Below are 12,782 nucleotides of genomic sequence, written 5' to 3'. Positions count from 1 at the left end.
TCTGAACATGTCTTGACTGTCTGTCTGGAAATTAGTTACATAAGATTGTGGCTAAATCTCACATGAAACATGACACAAGAATTGATATTATTTATTATAGGTTTTTTAGTTGGTTTTTTTCCAATTTTATTTTCCTCCTTCTTTGTCTTCTGTTCCTGGAAGTTTCTCTAAGGTGTGCAAACAATTATACAAGACTATGCATAGCAAAACAACAGTCATCAAGGAATGAAGAGGATATAATTGTTGCTACAGTTAAAATTGTGCATTACACTGTCACACATGGTGGAAACAACTCCCTTGCCTCTATGTGCATTCTTCTTATTCTCAGTGTCACAGGAGAAAAAAAAATGAGGTTATATATTTTCATAGCATCCAACAGCTTAAATGTGATTCAATCAATTATATTTTGGCTGTGGTTTGGAGGTGTGTGTCTAATTCTGCTGATGAAGTTTGTAGTGGCACAGGTGCTACTTGAATTTGTACATGTGCAGTGTTAAATTCTTCTGGGTATAGTTCCAGAAAAAATGGTCTTTGTGCTTGTATTACTTGGAACTGAGCCAATATGAGGTCGTGAGTGAGATGCAACTCAGAAACAAAGACTGGATATATTGTGAAAATACAGTAGAAATAATTCCTTTCTGGAATGTGATCAATATTGTGTTGTATGTCAAGTAGGTGTATTCATTTCTATTCGAATGCCTACAAATATTTAGAAATCTTTTTCTTTCATACCGATATGGGAAATCAAACATCAAAATACTTGTTTAAAAACGAACAGAACAATCTGGGAATTAGAATGGTAACAAATTGGGAATTTGAGTGCCATGACACTCAACTTTGACTTTAACATAAAATAATAAATTATTGTATACTGATATTCTGCAAGCAAAAGCTTTTGTTTTGTCTCGATTTGATATTCCTCTGTGTCCTTCACAGCTGTTGTAACATGGAAATACAGTTTAATTCCTTCATGGTTTGTTTTTATCTGCACAAGTAGTGTCAACTTCCCATGATAGATAAATTTCTGGAAATTCTGTGAATGCAACATGTAGGAAATTTGAAACCACTATGGGAAGAGTAACAGGAAACCTATAGAGAAGAGGTCTTCGAACAGCTGAGAGGCAACTTTGCTTAACTTTGCTTACTTATAAACATTTTTCTTGAAGGAAAAAATTACATCCTAACTTTACATATTTAAAAATTAGGGTCAGAAAAATATCATCTTTGGTAAGAAATATGTGAATTATTTTGGAGGATTGAGTTCAAAAGTTTAGATTGCTTGCAATAGTATGTCAGTGCACAAAGAATACCAATTAAAACTTCATTAAAAGCCAAACACAACCTGTCTTTTATAAAAGTGAAAACACAGCATAGGAATCTTGGAAATGCAGAATTGTATTTTCAAATTAATTTCTTATTTCAGTTACAGTAGTTTCACGAATACAAGCCGCACGGATTATAAGCCGCACCCCCGGTGCCTCGACAATGTTGCTGTCTTTGTCAATAGATAAGCCGCACCCCGAATATTAGCCGCACTTTCGTTCGTCGCGAGAATCCGTGCGCAGTTTTCACAAATTGGCCAATTAGTAACAGGATCGTGGCATAGCGGGCTTTACTGGCTCGGGGCGGGGCCAGGCAGGCTCGGCCCGCTCATGGTTGCCGACGGGGCCGGGTGGCCCAGCTCAGCGCCACGGCTCGGCGGGGCTGGCCGGGTGGTGCTGCCGCCGCCGCCGGGCTCGCTGGCCCCCCTCTCCCGTCAGCACCGCCCCGCTGCCGCGTTCGCTCGCCCGGCTGGCAGGGCTGCCGCCGCCAGGCTCGCCGTCCGCCCCGCTGCCGCTTTCGCTCGCCCCGCGCCGCGCCTCGCGAGCGCCGCGCCCGCCCCGCGACGCTTTCGCGGCTCGCGGCGGCGCTTTCGCGGCTCGCGGTTCGCGGTTCGCGGCGGCGCTTTCGCGGCTCGCGGCTCGCGGCTCGCGGCTCGCGGTTCGCGGCTCACGGTTCGCGGCTCGCGGCGGCGCTTTCGCGGCTCGCGGATCGCGGTTCGCGGCTCGCGGCTCGCGGCTCGCGGCTCGCGGTTCGCGGCTCGCGGTTCGCGGCTCGCGGCGGCGCTTTCACGGCTCGCGGCTCGCGGCTCGCGGCTCGCGGCTCGCGGCTCGCGGTTCGCGGTTCGCGGTTCGCGGCTCGCGGCTCGCGGCTCGCGGCTCGCGGTTCGCGGCTCGCGGTTCGCGGCTCGCGGCGGCGCTTTCGCGAGCGCCGCTTTCGCTCGCCCCGCCGGCAGGGCTGCCGCCGCCGCCACCAGGCTCGCCCGCCGCCCCCTCCCGTCTGCACCGCCGCCGCGTTTCCTCGCCCTGGCCGGCACTGCAGGCCCCCGCACCGCCGGGCTCCCCCACGCTGCTGGCCCCGATTCTGCTGGGCTTCCCCCGCTGCCAGGCAGCCCCACCCGCCGGCCTTCCTGCTTCTGCCATGCTCCCCTGCGCTGCTAGCCCCAGTTCTCCCGGGCTCCCCCGCCCTGCTGGCTCAGGCTCTGCCGCCCGCCCCCGACACTGCTGGCCCCGCCTCTGCCAGGCTTTCCCACCTCTGCCGGGGCTGGCCGGGCTCCAGCTTGGCTTGGGGCTGCCGCGGGCTCTCACTTCCGTGTTGGCAGCTTTTAGAATTTTGTTAATAGATTAGCCGCCCCGGAATATTAGCCGCACTTCCGGGTTTCCACCAAAATTTTGGTCAAATTGGTGCGGCTTGTATTCGTGAAATTACTGTAAGTCCTTCAGTGTCACAAGATTGTTGATATAGTAGATAGTTTCATATTGTTAGCAATAAAAAAGATACTTTTGAGATGGTAGGAGCCCTATTTAGTCACAGATCTTAAAAAAATGCCCTATTATTACATTGAGGGAAGGGATTGTTTTATTGCAGGTTCATAGCTGAAAAGACATTGGGGTGCTGTTTCTCAGCAGTCTTAGAAGACACACATGGGAGAGCAGTTGCAGGGCTGCTGAGGAAGCTGAGTGTACACGATAAATTCATTTAGCATATATTGCTGCTTTCTGTGATGTGAACACAAGAAGTATGAAGAGAGAATACTTGGTTTCTCATGTTTAAGAACAGTATTATTAATTTGGGGAATGAACATAACCAGAGAATCTTAATCATCTCTTTCCCAGTTTTCATCCCATTAAACTGCCTCCAACAACCTTTCTTTAAAGTTTAAATTTCCTTTGCAGAGGCTAAATTGAGAATCATTGAACAGCTCCCAAGTCCATGTTTTTTAACGCCAGCTCCACTGTGGAAACAGTTCAGCTGGATAATTTGATACAGTCTGAATGTCAGTGCAAACATACCACAAATACTGACTGTTTAACCAAAAAAACGCGGAGTGTACTTTGAAAAATTTATTAACAATCTTTCACTCTTGAGTATTTTTATAAACTGTTTCCCAGTGAAAATGAGATGGTCCCTTAAATTGAAAATGATTAATTATACAAACTATGTGACAGAAATGTTTATCATTATAAAAGAAAAACATTTACAGAGCGATTTCAGTAGTTTATAGTAAGGAAAGATAATTAATAGTTTGTTGCTATTCTATGATTTTTCAGTGAGATAATCCATAGCTGGTGGCTTGGGCCATAGTTTCTATTTTTCAGCTCACCAAACATAAGAAACCTCCACTGGGTGGTTTATCTTAAAAGCAGATATATTTCTGTTTTTCGTTATTCAGATGGCAAAGAGGAAAGATCTTTGTGCTCCTTAGGAAAGTCCTAATGTAGCATGTAGCATGTAGTCCTAAAGTAACAGCAGATATAGCAAAGAGCTTTTACATCACTCTTATCTTGCACTTAATGCACACAGAGTTTGCAGAAAATCCCTCATAATCATGATAAGTGTTGTGAAGAAGGATTTTGTAGAAAACATCACTGTGCTTTGAAAGCTTTAGAGGGCAGGACTGTGTCAGAAGGGACAGATCCCAGCACACAGAGTGCCTTGTGCTCCCCGGATCTCAGCTGGCACCGTTGTCTCCCAGGCAGTCCTAGGTGTCCTGGCCCCTTTTCTGTGGAGCAAATGCCTGAGCATGCTCTGGCACTGCTGGTCACAGTAACAGCAAAATTCAAGTCCCTGGCCCTTGCACTCCAAGTATCCAGGCTCTGTTTTGAATGCTTTTTCAGAAGGTAATTTCCACTAGGACTCTTTCTTCAGGAAAGTGGGAAGGGGAAAATAGCTTTTAGTGAAAAATAATAATGATTTTGTCAGTATGTGTCTCAGCGCTTATCCATGCTGGCACCATAAACAGGGCAGTAATTAAAGGTTGTCCCCTTTTCCTTTTTCCTCCTCTAGAAGTGTCACTGTGCAGTATGATGTGATGACATGACTCTTGATCTCCTGAAAGCAATCATATTGCTGCCTCATCTTCTCTATGGCCTCTTCAGACTGTGTCTGAATTTAGTCCCACTGTGATTTCAGTCTAAACAGATGGAGTTGGCTAAAGGCTCTTTGAAAACTGGCTTACCTGCTCTAATGGAGAACATAATGAAAGGACCTGCTTACAGGATCAAGTGCACAGCCATTCTGTGATGGTCAACAAATCTGTGATGTCATGTCCATTAGTTTAAAACAATGGACAAAATTACTTTTCAGAGATGTCAGAGAGAGAGAGTTCACAGAACAATAGAAAACTGCCAGTGGTCTGCTTTCAACTAGACAACTGACTGCAGTACTTCCAAAGTTTTCGCATTCAGAAATGGATAGCAAAACAGAGTTCAGGAATGAATATCAAAAAACATAAGAGGTTCAGAAGCTTTCAGTAGAAGAAAGTATTGAAAATATTGGGACTTATTGGAAAGGTGACCAGAAAAAGGTGAAAAGGTGACTTATGTAATGAATCATATTGAGGAAATAAAAGTGGGAGCTCTCATTTAGTCTTTACAATTAAGTTATCTGACGTAAAAGATCAAGGGGCATTTAATGAAAGGCACCAGATCTAACACTTAATAAATGAAATACCTTTTCTTTATTACCTTGTAAACACTGTTGTAACAAAATGTTACTGAGGCCACGAGCTTAGCAGGATCCAAGCTCATATGGGAACATATGCCATAATGCTAGTTGGGAAGACTTGTTTTTGGAGGAATGTAATCCTTCCACTCCTCATGAATTAAATAAAGCCATTGGAAGATATTTTCACTTTATGATCTGACATGGGGCAATACTTCTGTGGAAGTATTGGAACAAATTTGTCATTGAGTTAGCTGCTCACTCAGTGATGAGGCCAATGTGTCTTGTGAAGTTGTCACCTCAGACGGGTGATACTGACCTTTAGGTTACAGTCAGTAACTAAACTATGCTTCTAGTCCAGCACAAAACATGACTTAAGAGAAACAGTTTTCATATTCTATTTCAGCAAACCTAGGGACAGTGCTAGTCTTCCTTGCAAGTTACTTCACTCAGATGAGTGTCAGCAACTTTCCCACACTGTTTGAGACATGCAAAGCTGCTTGACCTACCTCTTTCAGAAACACTTATTTCCCCAGTGGTTTATAAGTTAAAGAGTAAAAAATCCAAACTCTGAATAATTCTGAATCAAATAATCAAATGCAGACTTGTGAATAATATATATGTAAATTATATTCTAATAGATGTATATAATGTATACTCTCACAGATATATACATAGCTATGTATATACAAATGTGTATGCATTCATAGATATGTATATTACATGTGCATGAGAATATATATACACCCAAAACTTTACCTTCCCTCCAATTTCTTGCACGCCATTAATAAATACAATGAATTTATATTATATTTCAACTTCATCAATGTGAAAAATCACCTTATGACACATTGACTTTGTAAGCAACTCCTCTGAACACAGGACTGCAGACGCCAAGTGTTGTTTTACAGAGATAGGGTGTGCAACTTGAATTCAGTAATATTTAAAAAATAACTCTGTCCCAGAGGAAGAAATTACTTCTCTTGCAAAATCAGCAGTGTCAAGAAACAAATGTTGTGAGGTGACAGTTACATAGCGTATTTGTTATGTGGTTTATTTTGAACGTCTGTCTTTTAATTTTTCTATTTCTCTAAGGCAAGTCACTACATGCTAGCTGAGATGGAAAAAACTGGTTTTTTTGGAGTAACAGTCTAAAAATAAACCTCTTTTTCCCCCCATTTTTTCCACACAATTACCTACAGAATTTGTAAAACCAGTAAGACTCAGAAAAAATTACACACTAACTGAGTCATAAATACATGGAAGGAGAGTCCTTGCTTTGAGTTCATTTTGGGTTCAAGCCTTTATTTCCCAGGTGGATGAAATTCAATGAGACCCAAAAGAAAAAAAAAAAAAGAAAAAGTTTGCTCTTAAAACAAACAAGTTGCAAGAAGCTAAACAGTTTAACATTGAATCTGTCTTTCAATAGCAAAAACACATGCCCAGAGTGCCTATGCCTCCATTCTAACAATGCAAGGAGGTTTTGAAGGGTGTTTATTATTCCCAGGAATAGAGAGCAAGAAAAGAATGTTATGCTGAAAAAAAAAAAAAAGAAAAAAAATTGGGCCAAGTTGTCTTCTCCTCTGTCACTTGTGTTTTATCAGTTTGAAGAGAATAACCGAGTTGCCATGTGATTTGCTAGCTTGAGTTTACACCTGTGGGTAGTGTGCTGTGTCAGACACCCAACAGCATTACCTCCTGCAGGACTACCCTACAGCCTGATTTTTAATGGCCAGGAGTAACTGTAAAAGCTTTCCAAAAGTCTGTCTGAGCATGGACAGTCCATCTAAAAGGCTAGATTTTCATAAGACTCTGAACTTCAACTCAGTGAACTTCAACTCCTCTGTGCACAGAAGGACCATATGCTGGGGCTGATGGAAGACCAAAAGCAGGGACAATTGTGATGACTACCCTCAGCCCCTGTAGGTTGGGTCATTGTGGAGTCGTGCTGGATGCTCCAGAAGCAAACCAAAATCTGAACAGCACAACAGATTTGAACTACTGAAGTTCCTGATTTTACTTCCCAATAAATTAATGATGTAGTAGCTAGATAATGCAGAAAAGGAAAGATTATGACCTAGGGAAAGGAAAGGGAAAAAAAAGTTCATTTGCATTATCCTGGCAGCTTTATCAGCACATGAGTCAATGAGGACTGAGGGTATTCTCAGGCAATTTATTTTCTGAAGAACTTGAGGGTTTCCCAGGTTCAGACATGTGAAAATTACCATGTTAGAGATGACTTTGTATCTTCTAATGCCCAATGTTGAAAAGTGATCGTGAAAAAGGATGAACGCAAATCTACAGGGGTCCAGACTCTTTGATACTTTGGAAATTATATTTTTACAGTACTTTTAAAATTTATGTTATTATTTTAATACCAGTAGTTTTTATCCGTTCGTGACCCAGAACATAAACATTTACAGTCTTCTTCCTTTGCTGATTTCTTTTAATAATCTGCACTTTTTTTAAAAAAAAAGGCTATGTCAGTGGAATGTATGATGATATAGTGTGAGCTAAGTTTATCATGACAAAAGATACATCAGTTTGATGTATTAACCCAGCACTGCCTCAGAGGCAGTGAATAATTAGTGTAACCTGGCAATGAACAATATAAACTGAACCACAGAGATGGTTGGTGTTATCATCTTATGTTTCTGTAATGCAGAAAGGACACCAGGTTATCATGATTATAGCAGCAGGAGAGTTTGTAGAATGAGCTCATGTGTAAATAGTTGCTCAAAAACACTGTGAACATTTATGAGGCTCATTATTTATCATTAATTATTTAACTGCAGGTCCCCATGTGGGCAGTGAAATTCTGCTGATTTACTACTTATCAGGAATAAATTACCACTTAGAACTTGAGGTTTCCATGCTTTTCCTTTTGTCATCATAAATAAACTAAACTAATAAGACTATTTCCATCTTCATATTAAACTGACTGCAGGCAAGAGGCTTTTTGGCAAGTGACCTAATGTGAGACAAAATATAGGATAAGTGAAAAATTGTGTATTTTTATGAAAGCTCAGATTGTTTGCAATAGATCTGAGAACTCAGCAAGAGATCTGTACTTGCTTACATTTACAGTGTTTGTTCAGATTTTTGAAACTGCTCATCAGCCACAATTAAAGCCAGATTTTGTTCTTAGGAGCAGTTTCAAATTTTCCAGCTAACTGAAGTTATTTTACCACCTAATTGAGGACCAACAGCGAAATTCTTATTCTGGCATCATTCAGATTCTCAAAACTGCAGTTCAGCTGCTGTCTAACTCTTAAGGTGCCTCTGTTGCTGCCAGCAAGTCACTAAAGATGCTGCTGGGAGCCACAATAGAAGTAAATACTGATATCCTGAGATAGCTTTCAGCCCTTCTTGATGCCTCAGCCTCAGAAGGATTCAAATGCCACATAGCCTTCAGTGCATCTTCGGCAGGTCTCCTGACTAGGCAGGCATGGCCTCAGGGATGACAGTATTCCACAGCACCCAAGACATGGGCACCCAGAGTTGCACAGATCATTTACTCATTTACACATACACAGGTATGCATGTGCCTAGAAATTTGGGTAATCCCAAATCCCAGAAGCTGGTGGACTCTGCAGCCAAGAAGGCAGCTCTGATTTGCTTAACTTGGCCAGGATGGCTCAGTAGTCAGCTCAGGGGTGAACCCTGTCAGGACTTGCATCCCACCCAGAGAGCACACCTGCATTGCAGTAGTGTGGTGGTTTGTATACGCTTCCTGAAATAGTTCTCTGCCAAGACCTGGACAGCCTCCTTTGGACCTGACAAGGACCAATCAGTGTCTGATTTTTAATATTGACACATCGTTACACCAATAAAAAAATTTATGTGTTTTTGTGAAACACACATGTAAAGACAAAAGAGCCTTGGGCACGCTCTATTTCCCTTCTGGCCTCAGTACAGGTAGCACCAACCTGGGCCTCTCCGCATGGCCCGTGGGCCTGGCTGAGCCCTGGGTTGGTGGTGGGCTGTGACGCTGGGCCCTGTTTTTGGGTGGGGCCCCCGATACATAGGGGGAGGGGAGGCCCACATGGCGACTAAGATCTTAGTTTCTCCCTCCGACGCCAGGGAGCCCATGGCACGCAGAACCCTGCCCTCCTGCCAGCTCTGGGCCTGCTGGGCCTGCCAGGCCTGCCCCACTGTGGCATACACACATCCTGGGGGAGAGACCAGTGCCCCATTCCTGCAAGGCCCCCCCAAACCCTTTCCTGTTGGCAGTGGGGAGGAAAGACCACCAGCCCGCGGCTGGAATTGAATGTAGCAAATGCCAGAAAACAGCCATGGAGCCAGAAAACACACCAGTGCTTTCTGGCTGGGCCCTTATGATCCTAGCCCAGCCCCAATGCGGCCTTGAAAGACTCTTTATCATAAATAGCTCCAAACTGCCACCTGGAAGAGATCACAGGCCCATCTGCTGCCTGGGCAAGGTATTAACTCTTTCACTGCCCAGAATGAGACTTGCAGACACTTTGTTCTCTCTCTTGAGTGAAAGAAAAAGACCAAGATGAAGATACGCACAGAAACGGCATGAAAACACCGAGGTTAGGCAGAAGGAAGAGTCGAGTCCCAAATGAGGGAAAGAGGAGAGTCATGGACTGAAATGTCTCTTTTTTAAGCTATGGAAAAGAGATTCTTGTTTCCATATAGCACATAGAGATGTATTATGGGATGAATGAATGTTCTAACTCTAAATATGGGCAGAGGCATTTGTGCTATGGTTGAAACGGCTGTGATCCCACAAGTTTGAACAGAGGGGAGAGAAGAAACCCCTGCTGGCCCCCAGGGAAGAGAAGAAGACCTCTGTTTTTAAAGATGAAGAGAGCATTTGTTTGAAATATTAGAAATATTATAATCCTTAAAGTGTGCCCCGTAAGTCGATGTGGTCCTCAATAACTGTTGTGGGAAGACTGTTAGTTGAGAAAGGGATTTTTACTTAGTGATTAGATTTCCATTCTCTCGGGCGGCTGATTCACTGGGACATCAAGACCACGAGAAAAATGTTTCTTGTAAAGAAATCTTCATAGACTGAAGTCTCCTCTCCCAAGTAAATTGGTGAAAGACTATTTTTAAAGATGGTAAACTGACTGATTTGTTTCTGTACGTTGTCAGTGCAAAAGAAGTTGTGGGGTGAGGAGAAATGTTCTAAACGTTTTGTTCTGAGAATTTTATTATTTTTTCTTACAGTTTCTAGTAATGAAGTGTTTTTCTTTGTACCCTTTAAAGCCTGAGCCTGTTTTGCCTTCTTCCTAATCCTAGCTCACAGCAGGAAATAAGTACAGTATTTACAGTAATTTCACAACTGTAAGGTGCACCGGATTATAAGGCGCACTTCTGTGTGTCGGCAAATTTCTGAACTTTGTCCACATATAAGGCGCACTGGACTATAAGGCGCACTTTTTTTTTTGCAGCGAGGATCCACAGGAAACAAAGTAACAAATTAGTAATGGAATTGTGCGATCGTGGGGTTTACTGGCAGGTGCTCAATTTGCAAACTTTTTTCACAGATTGGCGTAGCCTTTAAACGCAGCCCCAGGCGCCCGCCGTGCCTCGCGGCTCGGACCCTACCCGCTGTGCCTTGTGGCTTGGCACGCGGCTCGGCTTGTGGCTTGCACTTCCGGGTTGGCAAATTTCCAAATTTTGTCCATATATAAGGCGCACCAGATTATAAGGCGCACTTCCAGGTTTTGATCAGAATTTTAGTCAAAAGGGTACGCCTTATAGTCACAAAATTACTGTAAATACTTCTCATGGGCGCACTGGCGGTTTGCCCAACCCTAAATCCGCAATATAAATGGTGCGTTGGCCGGGAATCGAACCCGGGTCAACTGCTTGGAAGGCAGCTATGCTCACCACTATACCACCAACGCGGCCATGAGGGCTCACCTGTCAGCTCAGGCCTCAAGCCTGTCAGAACTTGCCTGAGAGCACACCTGTATTGCCGTAGAAGTGCTGCTAAGGTTGGTAACATATCCCTAAACCTGCCTGCAAACCTCTGCTGACCCAGAAGGGTGTTTGAACAACTAATCCCCACCTAAATCTCTGGCGGGCTCCTCTAATGACTGCAACCCCTTCTGATGGGATCTTTAATATATAAAATAGGCAGGCTTTATAATGAGGCTCAGTTTTGTCCCTGTAGAACACAAGGGTGTGTTTTATCTGAGCCTAACATTGTGTTTGAAAATGTGATGTCATCTACAGTTATTTTCTTTTGTATATATGAAAAATTACATCTGCATGCATTGTATATTTTTAATTACATGTACTGAGAGATACAGACACACACAATTGTATGAAATTATGGTCTATCAGGTTTAAACCTTTTCCTGGCATGGGTGGAATACCTTTTTTATTCTACTCCAGCTTTTCATGAAGAGTTGTGTAATTTCTGTGTCAACTACTGCCTATTCTGATGCAAAGCTCAAAAAACCTAGGTTACAACCTCATCTCAACAAATTTTCCTTACCTTATAGAACTTGAGAAATCAGGGAGAAAACCAGATGTTGCATTTTAATAGTGTTATTCACACAGAAATGATAAAAGGTGTATTTGGAGTTTAATAGATGTGTTAATAATAAATCAAATAATCTACAGCTGACTCAGTGGCATGTTACAACACTTATGAATGAAATAGCAACTCTGCAAAAATGAGTGCCTACTTATTTAGGATAACTTGCAGGATACTTGCAAAATATGTTACTCAAACCAATTTTTTTCCTTTGTGGTTGGTATTTTAAAACCAAATTTAATTATGTACCTGCAGGAGGAAGTGGCTAGTTTTATGTAATTGCAATAAAAATGTCATTCTTGGGACTACTTATGTGTATAAAAGTGTTTGGGCCTTCATGATATATGTGTGAATAGTGTGTCATAGTGAACATTGCCAGTATTATCTTAAAAGAAAAATATGTTGCCAAATAGTACTGGAAAATGAGACTTTTTTACAAGTAGCCTTAAAAGAGAATTTGTAATATCTTTATTGCTGAATTTCATCTATTTTCTTCATGTTGATCAGAAAGTTTTGGGCCCCTACTTCCTTTTGCTAAATTCAAAATGCATACACAACTAATAGAAAGCAAAACCTGATATATGTGATTTTAGCCACTTGCAAATACAGGGGGTTTAGCCCATTCTATACTCACATGCATGCTGATGTGGGTATCTCTTTCTTATTACCTGTGAAGACACACACAGGCCATCCCTGTAGAGTTTATCCTCCCACCACAGTCAAATTGATGTGAAAGGTCTTGCCAGTGGGTTATTTAAATCCTGATATTCTGTTCTGGCTTGTCAAGAATGCAGGGTATAAATCTCTTGGCACGTATCTTTCTACACTGCCCACTAACATTTTCTACTACTTCTGTCTGTCCTCATGACATTTCCCGAAGAGCTTAAACTGAAACTGCTAATTATTAATTTAGGGCTAGATTCTGGCTCCTACAGCCAGAGGCATGCTGCAGGGAATGCAAAGGGACTCCAAATTGTTATATGCACGTTCCCTACCACTGAGATCCCCGCACTTCCACTCCTTGACTTGCATTAGGAAACCCCCATGATTCTTTTTAATCAAACCTTTCCACACCAGTTGTTATTTAAGATTGCAAAGAAAAAATCAGATTGTTAAAGTTTGAAAAAAATTTTTTTTCCAAACATGTAAGTGCATTTGCCCAATAGATTAGATTAATCACTGGTGAGGAGTTTTTTTTCACATCACAGGGGGGATTTAGCTCTAGGAAAGAAATATTTCATCATCCTGAAGCCCAGCAAAGCTCAGTGTTATTATGTCA

General features: G+C 42.4%; 1 non-coding gene across 1 annotated transcript; it reads right to left on the bottom strand.

Annotated features, from left to right (window-relative positions):
* Positions 1-10,793: 10,793 nt before the first annotated feature.
* Positions 10,794-10,865, bottom strand: TRNAG-UCC. The gene has a single exon. It is a non-coding gene; the product is annotated as a tRNA-Gly (tRNA).
* Between the last annotated feature and the right edge of the window lie 1,917 nt (positions 10,866-12,782).

Source organism: Catharus ustulatus, chromosome 1 (genome assembly GCF_009819885.2).
Source record: "Catharus ustulatus isolate bCatUst1 chromosome 1, bCatUst1.pri.v2, whole genome shotgun sequence".
Lineage (NCBI taxonomy): Eukaryota > Metazoa > Chordata > Aves > Passeriformes > Turdidae > Catharus > Catharus ustulatus.
The sequence above is the reverse complement of the archived record's forward strand: the minus strand, read 5'-3'. Positions and strand labels throughout refer to the sequence as shown.